Genomic DNA, 9,049 nt, shown 5'->3' with positions numbered 1-9,049 from the left:
CCATGGGAACGTCCCTTGGGGAGCAGGATCATCCTACAAGTGCTGCAGGAATTGTCTGCAGGCTCCTGCAGTGCCTGGTGCTGCTCCCTTGCCAGAGGCACCCCAGGCCAGGGGGGCACATCTGGGCTGCTGTGTCTGGCTCTGGGACTCCCTGTTCTGGGCAGTGAGGAGGAGTGCAGAGGCTCTGCAGGACTGACAGGATGGGCTTTGGGGCTGGCAGGAGAAGCTGAGGGACCTGGGCTGCTGGAACTTCTGAAGAGGAGGCCCAGGGCTCATCCTGCAACTGCTTCAAGGGTGTTTTCAGAGAATCCCAGAATCAGCAAGGGTGGAACAGGCCATGGAGATCATCAAGTCCACCCTGTGCCCTGATACCACCTTGTCTCCCCTGAGCCTCCTCTTCTCCAGGGTAAACAACCCCAGCTCCCTCAGCCACTCCTCACAGCACTTGTGCTCCAGACCCCTCCCCAGCCTTGTTGCCCTTCTCTGGACACGCTCCAGCCCCTCCATGTCCTTCCTAAACTGGGGGCCCCAGAACTGCAAACAGCACTCGAGGTGCTGCCCAAGCAGTGCTGAGCACAGGGGAAGAATCCCTGCCCTGCTCCTGCTGGCCACACCATTCCTGATCCAGGCCAGGAGCCATTGGCCTTCTTGGCCACCTGGGCACACTGCTGGCTCATGCCCAGCCTGCTGTCCATCACCCCTGCAGGTCCCTTTCTGCCTGGCTGCTGTGCAGCCCCTCTGGCACCAGCCTATAGAGCTGCAGGGGTTGTTGTGTCCAACATGCAGGACCCAGCACTTGGACTTGTTCAACCTCACCTTGTTGGATTTGGGCCCTGGATCCAGCCTGTCCGGGTCCCTGTGCAGAGCCCTCCTACCCTGCAGCAGATCCACACTCACACTCAGCTTGGTGTCATCTGCAAATTTGCTGATGCTGGACTCAGTCCCCTCATGCAGATCATCAATGCAGACATTGAAATCCACGCTGGCTGGCTCTGACCCCTCGGCCATCCTGTGAGTGCTCTGTGATGGCACTCAAGGTGATCTGTTCCAACACCTTGCCGGGCACCCAGGTCAGGCTGACAGGCCTGGAGTTCCCCAGCTCCTCCTTCCAGCCCTTCTTGGGGATGGGCTCACATTGGCACCTCCAGTCCTCTGGGACCTCCCTGCTGAGCCCGGACTGATGGTAAATGATGGAGAGCAGATTGGGGAGCTCATCCACCAGCTCCCTCATCCCCCTGGGAAGGATCCCATCTGGTCCCAGAGACACCTGTGAGCATCTGAGTGGCTCATCAGGTCCCCAGCTGCTTCCTCCTGGATTCCAGGAGGGCTGTTCTTCTCTCTGTCCCCATCTACCAGGCCAGGAAAACACTTGTTCTGGTTGGAAACTGTCTTATTTTTTAAATTGCTCTTACTTTTGAAAGCAAAGAAAGGTTAAGTACCTCAGTCTTTTCCTCATCTTTGGTAACCATATCCCCCACAATAAGAAATGGAGGCTTTCCTCAACCCTTTTGCCATGAATGCATTTATAAGATATATTTTGTTATCCTTCAAAGAAGTGGCCTGATTAAGTCCTAATTAATCTTTCGCCTCTCTAATTTTCTTTCTAAATGACCTAGTGATATTCTTAAACATTTCCTGAGTTTCCTGCCTGTCCTGTGTTGGCTACATGATGATTGTATCATATAATTTGTATAATGTAATTTGCTCCCTGCCCAGCCAGGCCCGTCCTTTCTCATGCTAACTCAGTTTTGGGCACAGAGGTAAAGGCTGTTGCTGCTCCTTTGAAATTTCTATCTTGAAGGGTGTCCATCCTTCCTGGAATCCTTTGTTTTTAAGGGCTGTTTCCCTTTAAAAAATCAGTACCTGATTCAGTACTTTCCAAATCTGCATCCTGAATAGGCTGAAGTCTGCTCTTAAAAATCCAATGCAGAAGATTTGATGATGCCCCTCCTTCCACAGAATATATAAAACCTCAATAATTTCATGGTCATTGTGCCCCAAACAGCCTCTGACCACCACATCTCCCACCAGCCCTTCTCTGTTTGTGACCAGCAGGAGACAGAGCTTTCCTTGGCAGTGGGAATTGCAGGAAACCTCCCCAAAGTGAAGCTTGGAGAGTTCAGGCTGGATCTGAGGAGAAAGCAAAGTCCCTTGCAGGGCAGAATGTTGGTGCTGGAGGTGTGGCAGCGTGAGGCTGGGCCATGGCCGGGCTCTGTGTGCCAGGAGCCGGCAGCGCTGGGTGCAGGGAGCCCAGGGAGGGCACAGAAACACTGGGTGAGAAATGCTGGGGCACAGCGAGATGGGCGAGTGCAGCCAGCCAGGGCAGCGGAGCAGCACGCCCAGGGGGCGCAGCCTGCAGGACAGATGGCCAAGGGCTGGGCAGGGCTGGCAGGGTCACAGGCACCCAGGCCTTTGTGCCCTGGGCTCGGGCAGCGCCTCTGGAGGCCCCACAGGAGGAACTTTCCTGGCAGGGGCTGCACTTTGCTTCTCCCTCGGCCTCCCTGGGGAGGCTGCAGGGGCTGCAGGTTTATGACATTTGTCCTTGCTGCCCCTCATCCCACTGCCCCACAAACAGCCCCAAGGCAGCTGTGAGGGACAGGCCCTGCTGGCCCAGGCTGGGCTCAGGGCTTGGCCTTTCTGCTTCCCCCAGCCAGCCCAGGCCTTGCTCAGCATAGCAGTTCCCTGCTCAGAGCCTTGGGCTCCCTGCAATCCTGGCCTCAAGGATCTGCTCTCACCAGGCCCTGGGCAGCCTTTGGCACTCCCTGCCCTCACTGGGGCCCAGCCATGCTCCAAGGCACTTGGAGTTTTGCTGCTGACTCCTTCAGCAGCTTCTTCATCCTTCTCTGCATGCCTGAGGCTCCTGGACCCAGCCCCAAATCCACTGTGGGGCTGATTAAAATACAGAAAACCCTCAGGAGCTCTTGGACTCTGAAAAAAAACAGGGCCAGGAGACTTCTTCTCCTTTTTAATGCCTTTATTAAAAGTGATCAGCTCAGGATTGGGTAGCTCGGCGGGTCTGCAGCATCCCGTCGTCCCCCAAGGCGACTCAGAGGAGGAGGATATGCACAGCTCTGTCCGCAAGGGGCAGAACTGGGGGAATCTAGTCCTCGTAGGAGCTTTTTAGGTGTGGTGTCCCCACCAGATGTTTCTACTTTTGCCGGTTGTCTTAGTAGGCCCTCATCTCCGGGGACTACTCCCATGGTCAGGGCGAGAGGCTCCGAAGATGTTCCGCATCTCTGCAGGCCCAGCACTCGGCTCCTCACGTCCAGACATCACTCTAGTCTCTCAACTCTTATTTGGCTCGTTATTTTTGGGGTCTTCTCAGTGCAGCGGGGGACCCATGCTGCATTCTGGTCTTGGAGTCACTTTGCATAACCCCCTCCCCTTCTCAGGTGTCTTCTCCTCACTGTTCGGGAAGGTTCTCACCCTTCACTGTGTCAGAGAAGGGCCATTACCTCACCCTAGCCAGGGCTTTTACTAATACAAAAACAACCATTAACGACAACGACTTGTAATTACTATAACACAGGCAGCAGCCCAGCAGTAGTGGTCCCTTTTTTTCTCACAGAAAAAAATCAACTGAATTTTTGTTCATAACAGTCTCCCTTCCATTGTCTTCAGGTTTTCAAGGCTTGTGCAGTGATTGGAGTTAGTTTGGAGTTCTCCTCAGGAGGGAGATTCCAAAATGCACCTCATGATTGTTTTTTAATCAAGGGTGCATTTTTTTATTTTTCAGTTCATTGAAAAGGTGACAGAAGCTTTTGCCTGGTGATCTTGATGCTGAATGTCTCCTGTGGAGGTCTGGGCACAGAGAAGAATGAGCCCCTTGCAGGCTGACCGTTTGGACAAGCTGCTCCTCACCCCCAGCCTCACCATGTCTGACATCGCCCACCTGGGACTGACATCCCAAAACATCCAAAAAATGTAGGCATTTATCCTTAAAAGAAAAATTTAATTAATTAATGAAATGATAATTATACTATTCAAATTCATGATAGTATTATTCAATATTTTTATTACCTGATTTGTATATTTATATTTTAAAAATTGTTACATTTTTATCAGGCAAAATAATTATTGGTCATTGGTTCTAAACAACAATTCCCTTTGTTATTCAATTATTCTCTACTGCCTATTTATTTATTCCTCTTTATGGTAACTAGTAATATTTGTAGTCTTTTTGGCATTATATTTATCATGTTTTGCTCTGATAGGGCCAAGTGGTGGCACTTTGTGATCCCTGGAGACATTTCTGAGGCACGTTTAGGGCAGTTTTGAGTCTGGGGAGGGAATTCAGAGAGAACTTGAGGGTCTGGAGGACACTTGGAGGAGCCGGGTGGGCACTTGGAGAGGCACTCAGGGATTCTGAGGGACAGTTCGGGGTCCGGCGACAGCACTTGGGGGTCCAGGGGGGCCCTTGGAGATCAGGGAGGGGAATTTGGGGCCCTTAAGGGTCCGGGCGGGTCCTTGGGGGGCTCGAAGGGGGCTCTCTGGGCCGCGGGGGGTGATGGGAGTTGTCAGCGCGGGTATCATACGGTTTAACCAGGGCCACGGAGCATCACGGGAGTTCTAGGCGCAGCTGCAATGACTCTCAGTGGGGCGCGGGGCATGACGGGAGATGAAGTCCCGGCTGGGATAGAGCCGGACGTGCGACGCGGAGCATGATGGGAGTTGTAGTCCCGGAAGTGGTTCGAACGCGGCGTTTATGGGTCCGAGAAGGCACTTGGGGGACACTTTTGCGTCCGAGCCGCGACTTGAGATCCTCGGGGGGGGGACGTAAACGGTTCGGGAACTCTTGTGGGGAGGTCAGGGAGCCCTAACTGGGCTCTTTAGCGTCTCCCACAGCGTTTCCAGTGTTCCCCAGTATGTCCCAGTCCTCCCCAGTCTTTCCAAGGACAGTTTCATTTCTCACGGTGGCCGTGGCAGCCGAACCCAGCAGTGGGGTCAGTGCAGTGCCCATGGCCACAGCCCTTTGCAAGGGCCCAGTGCAGCTTGGGCTGATGATCCACCCTCACAGCTGGCCCAGGGCAGCTCTGCAGTGCCTTTGGTGGCACCTGGGGCTGGCACACACCTGAGCAATGTGTCTGCACTGGGGAAACTCAGCAGTTTGAGATTGCTGCAAAAATCCCCAAAAGTGAAAACCCCTCTTAGGCTGAGGGCAGCCAGCTCTCCAAGCACAGCAGGTCCCAGGGGAGTGAGGACAGACAGGATGGGACTGGACAATGTGGAGCAAGGTTGTCCACACTGGGTCAGAGCTCAAGGTGCAGCTTCTGTGAGCAGGCCAGAGCTGCAGAGGAGAAACCCTGGGTCAATATCAATCACAGAATTTTGCAACAACATCTGCTCTAAAGAGAAATAACATAAAATACTTCATTTAAAATAGGAATGTGTATTTCTTACAAGTTCTTTGAAATCTTTCTCCATAACTGGACTAGGAAAAGTTTAATGATTCTCACAGGACTTTGATGTTGTTTACATGAGACTCAGTCCCTGAGAGTGTCTTCAAAAAACTTCTCAAGAACTCAAAATTAAATCGGAACTCTGAACTTGAAGTTTTAATGGGTCCACTGAGGGCGATGACTGAGAAAAGTGTGCCCAGGTTCCACTAGAGCAGAACACTGGAGGCAGTGATGACAGCTGGGGACAAGCAAGGCTAAGGTGTCTCTGGTGCTTAGCACACCTGGATGTGTTTGAGGAATGCCAAGAGCCCAAGGCCTGAGCCCCCCCTGCCAAGGCAGATCCTGTCCCTCCCTCCTTGCTCAGGGCTCTTCCCGGGATGGGCACTGGCATGTGGGGATGTGCAATGCCAAGGGCAGGAGCATGGGGCGGCCCCTGACAGGCTGCTGAGCAGGGACAAGGAGGCAATGAGGCCCCAGGCCTGCAAGGGTCACTTGTCCCCTCGTGGCCTCAGGCCCAGGCCCAGCAGCCATGGCCAAAGTGCTGCCCAAGTTGGCTCTGTCAGGGCTGTCTTGCAGCTGCTGCTCATCCCTGTGCCCTGTGCAGCCCAGGCTGTGCTACGGTGTCCCTGCCCTGCGCCTCTGTCCCTTCAGGCTGTCGGTATCCCCTGGCTGCCCCATGTGGCTGAGCGCTTCCTTTGCTGACAGCTCTGCCTCCTGCCTGCCTCTGCCTGCCCACACAGAGCCTGGGGCTGACCCAGAGTCCTTCTGGGAGATGTGTTGTGCCACAGCCCTGCCCTGGGAGGGAAATTAATCTCTCCTTTCCATTCTGGGTCTTCACAGCTGCACTTGGTGACATTATTTCTATCTCAGGTTCATTTCCACTATGAAGAAGAGGTCCAATATATTTGAATCCACCTTTGTCATCCTCACAGGCTGTTCTTGTTCTGCCCTCAGTCTCCACTGTACCCAGGACTTCCAGTTCCCATACAGTGATCATGTTCTTGGGGCCTCCAAATCCCATCCTGGGAGATCTCTGGGCCTTCTCAAAGGTGCTCAGCCCTGGAGATGTGATTTAAATCCAGGAATGGCTGAGTACATTTTTGCCCAAGATTGTATTGGGGAATATAATACAGAATAATACACTGTATCTTTTAAGTGACTGAGAGCAGATTTAGATTTTCTGTAAGGATGAAATATTTTTTGATGATGGTGGCAGGACACTGGCATAGGCTGCCCTCAGAATTGAAACCCCATCCCTGGATGTGTTTAAGGTCGGGGGCTTTGTACAACCTGAATGAGTGAAGGTGTTCCTGGGTAATGGGAGTTTTACCAGAGACTCTTTTCGGTCTCTTCTAACTCAAACCATTTTACATTTCTTTGGTTCTTATATCCCAACTGCTTCTCCACCGGGCTGCAAATACCTACGCACACCCTGCCAGCATTTTAATGTGGCCTAATTCCCAACACTTTCATAAAAAGGAAAGAATTACCATATTAGGGACATGAATTGCCATGTTTATGGAGGAATCATTAAAAGCCCCAAAAGTAAAGAAACTGAAAGGAAGGACCAAAATCTCAGTGTGAAAGATTCACAAAGTGGGATATTGGCAGAGACTCTGATGGTGACCTCCCAGCTGAGGATGGGGGTTTCTGAGTATCAGGATGGAAGGTCGCTCCCAGGAGGAGTCCTTGTGCACTTTCCTCCCCCATGGCTCTGCCCTTCCTGATCCAGCAGCTGTGGGGCAGCAGAGCAGGGGCAGTGCAGGGACAGGCCTGGTTCTGACAGGGCTGTTGTGGTTTAGGAATGGTGCTCCCAATTTACTACACCTACTACCAAGACCACGTGTCGCCCCAGATTTATATTCCCACCATTGCCCCCCCCACACCACAGGGGCTTTGCCTGGCCTGGCCCTGATTGATCTCAGCCCATGTTTCACAGTCAGGGATAACCTGGAGATGGTGTCCAGGGTTCACCCTTGTGTGGCCAGTCCAGACCCCCCTGAGGCACTTTAATCCTGGCCGCCCCATCCTGCTGTCTGTTGTTGTGATGCTCTTCAGTGCCCAACTCTTGGGCACGTGAGCATCCACAGGAGGGAGTTTCACAGCCAACTTCTCCCCCAGACAGAGATGTCTTGCCCCAGTCCAGCAGCCCAGTTGGGTTTCCCTCTGTGCTCCCAACTGTCCTTTTTCCATGGTTCCAGCCACCCCAGAGAGCATTTCCCACCATCCCTGAGTCACTGCAGAGGTGCAGCGCTGGCCATTTCTCTCGCTCAGAGCTCCAGGGATGGTCCCAGGGCTGCAGTGACTGCAGGAAAGGGGACCCCACAATGGGACATTTCTTGGTCAGACACAGACAGGAAGAGTGACAAACTGTCTGTGACTCGGGTTTTGGCCTCGCAGCCCCTGCCGTGGTTTGCAGGGAGCTGCAGTGTGGCTCAGCCCTGGCTGTACCCGGCAGTGCTGGCCTGGGAGAAGGTGTTGGTGCCAGCTGGCCCAGGGAGCTGCAGCGTGTGGGGAATGAGTTCCTCCTGGCCTCCTGCCCCAGGGTGGCACTGCAGGGCCTCATGGAGCCAAGGGGCCATTGTAGCTCTTCAGGGCCCCATGGAATTAAGGGGACTCTTTGGACATTGTGGGGCCTTGTGGGACTGAGGCCATCGTGACACTTTAGAACCAAGGGGCCACTGTGAAACTACAGGGCCTTGTGGAACTGACACTGAAATCACCCAAAAAGAAACTTTCTAACACAGTTTGAGTATCAAAAAGCATTCATTTTTATTGCAGCACTGATCACTTGGAGGATCCTCCCTCCATTCGAGTGCCCCAAACATCATGCGAACAGAGGTTTTATGACACACACAAGTTCCATATTTATGAGCTATAGAGGTTTTATGACACACACAAGTTCCATATTTATGAGCTATTCCTCTGTGATGCTCTACATCTGGCCTGTAGGCCACACAGTATAAATAATTCCAACTTCATAAGTGATTTATTATATAATTACCTTGCTTATGTAATTCAACCAGTAAGAGCAGACCCAGGCCATTGGAGACTCAGGCTGCTATTGGCTGGTTAGCTGAGTAGTAACTGGCTCAGCCAATGAGGATTACCTTCATGGGCCTTCTTATCTACGTAAGGAAGTTAGATCTCAATAAAGCTGCCTGTTGCTGCATGAACACATACAGTCTAGTCACCTGTCTCCACGGGCAGGAGTTACTCCACTCTCAGGCATGCAGAGTTCTGCCAAAACCTGGCACCACTGAGCACAAGGACGGCCTCGCTGGTGCCAGGAAAGCTCAGCAGCACCTTTCTCTCCCAGCAGCATAACACTGGCACAGGCACTGAGCAGCCACGGGCAGCTGACTACTGCTGGGAGACAAAAACCCCAAAACTGGGGGGTTTACAGGGCAGAAAAAACGTGGAGGCACTTTTCTGATGACACCTACTCTCATCAAGGCTTCATCCAGCAAGAGGAATAGATAAGCTAAACTTATTTCTGGATAAACCACATTATTTCCACCCTGAGGACCTGAGGCTAGCACAGGAGCCAGCAGAGGCCTTTTAGACAGCAAAACATTTTTGCCCATTTTCCCAGGCTGGCTCACGGTCACACCTCACCCATGTGGCTCCAAAGCTCTTGCTGTGTCCCA

At 52.6% G+C, this 9,049-nt stretch overlaps 1 non-coding gene across 1 annotated transcript; it reads right to left on the bottom strand.

Moving 5' to 3' along the window:
- Positions 1-8,569: 8,569 nt before the first annotated feature.
- LOC128949035 (small nucleolar RNA SNORA74) lies at positions 8,570-8,773 on the bottom strand. Its single transcript, XR_008484181.1, has one exon. It is a non-coding gene; the product is annotated as a small nucleolar RNA SNORA74 (small nucleolar RNA).
- Between the last annotated feature and the right edge of the window lie 276 nt (positions 8,774-9,049).

The sequence above is a fragment of the Melozone crissalis genome, unplaced genomic scaffold, assembly GCF_028551555.1.
Source record: "Melozone crissalis strain CALT ecotype California unplaced genomic scaffold, PUWL_Pcris_2 ptg000192l_1, whole genome shotgun sequence".
Taxonomy (NCBI): Eukaryota; Metazoa; Chordata; class Aves; order Passeriformes; family Passerellidae; genus Melozone; species Melozone crissalis.
Note: the sequence above shows the minus strand (reverse complement) of the source record. Positions and strands in the feature narration are given on the sequence as shown.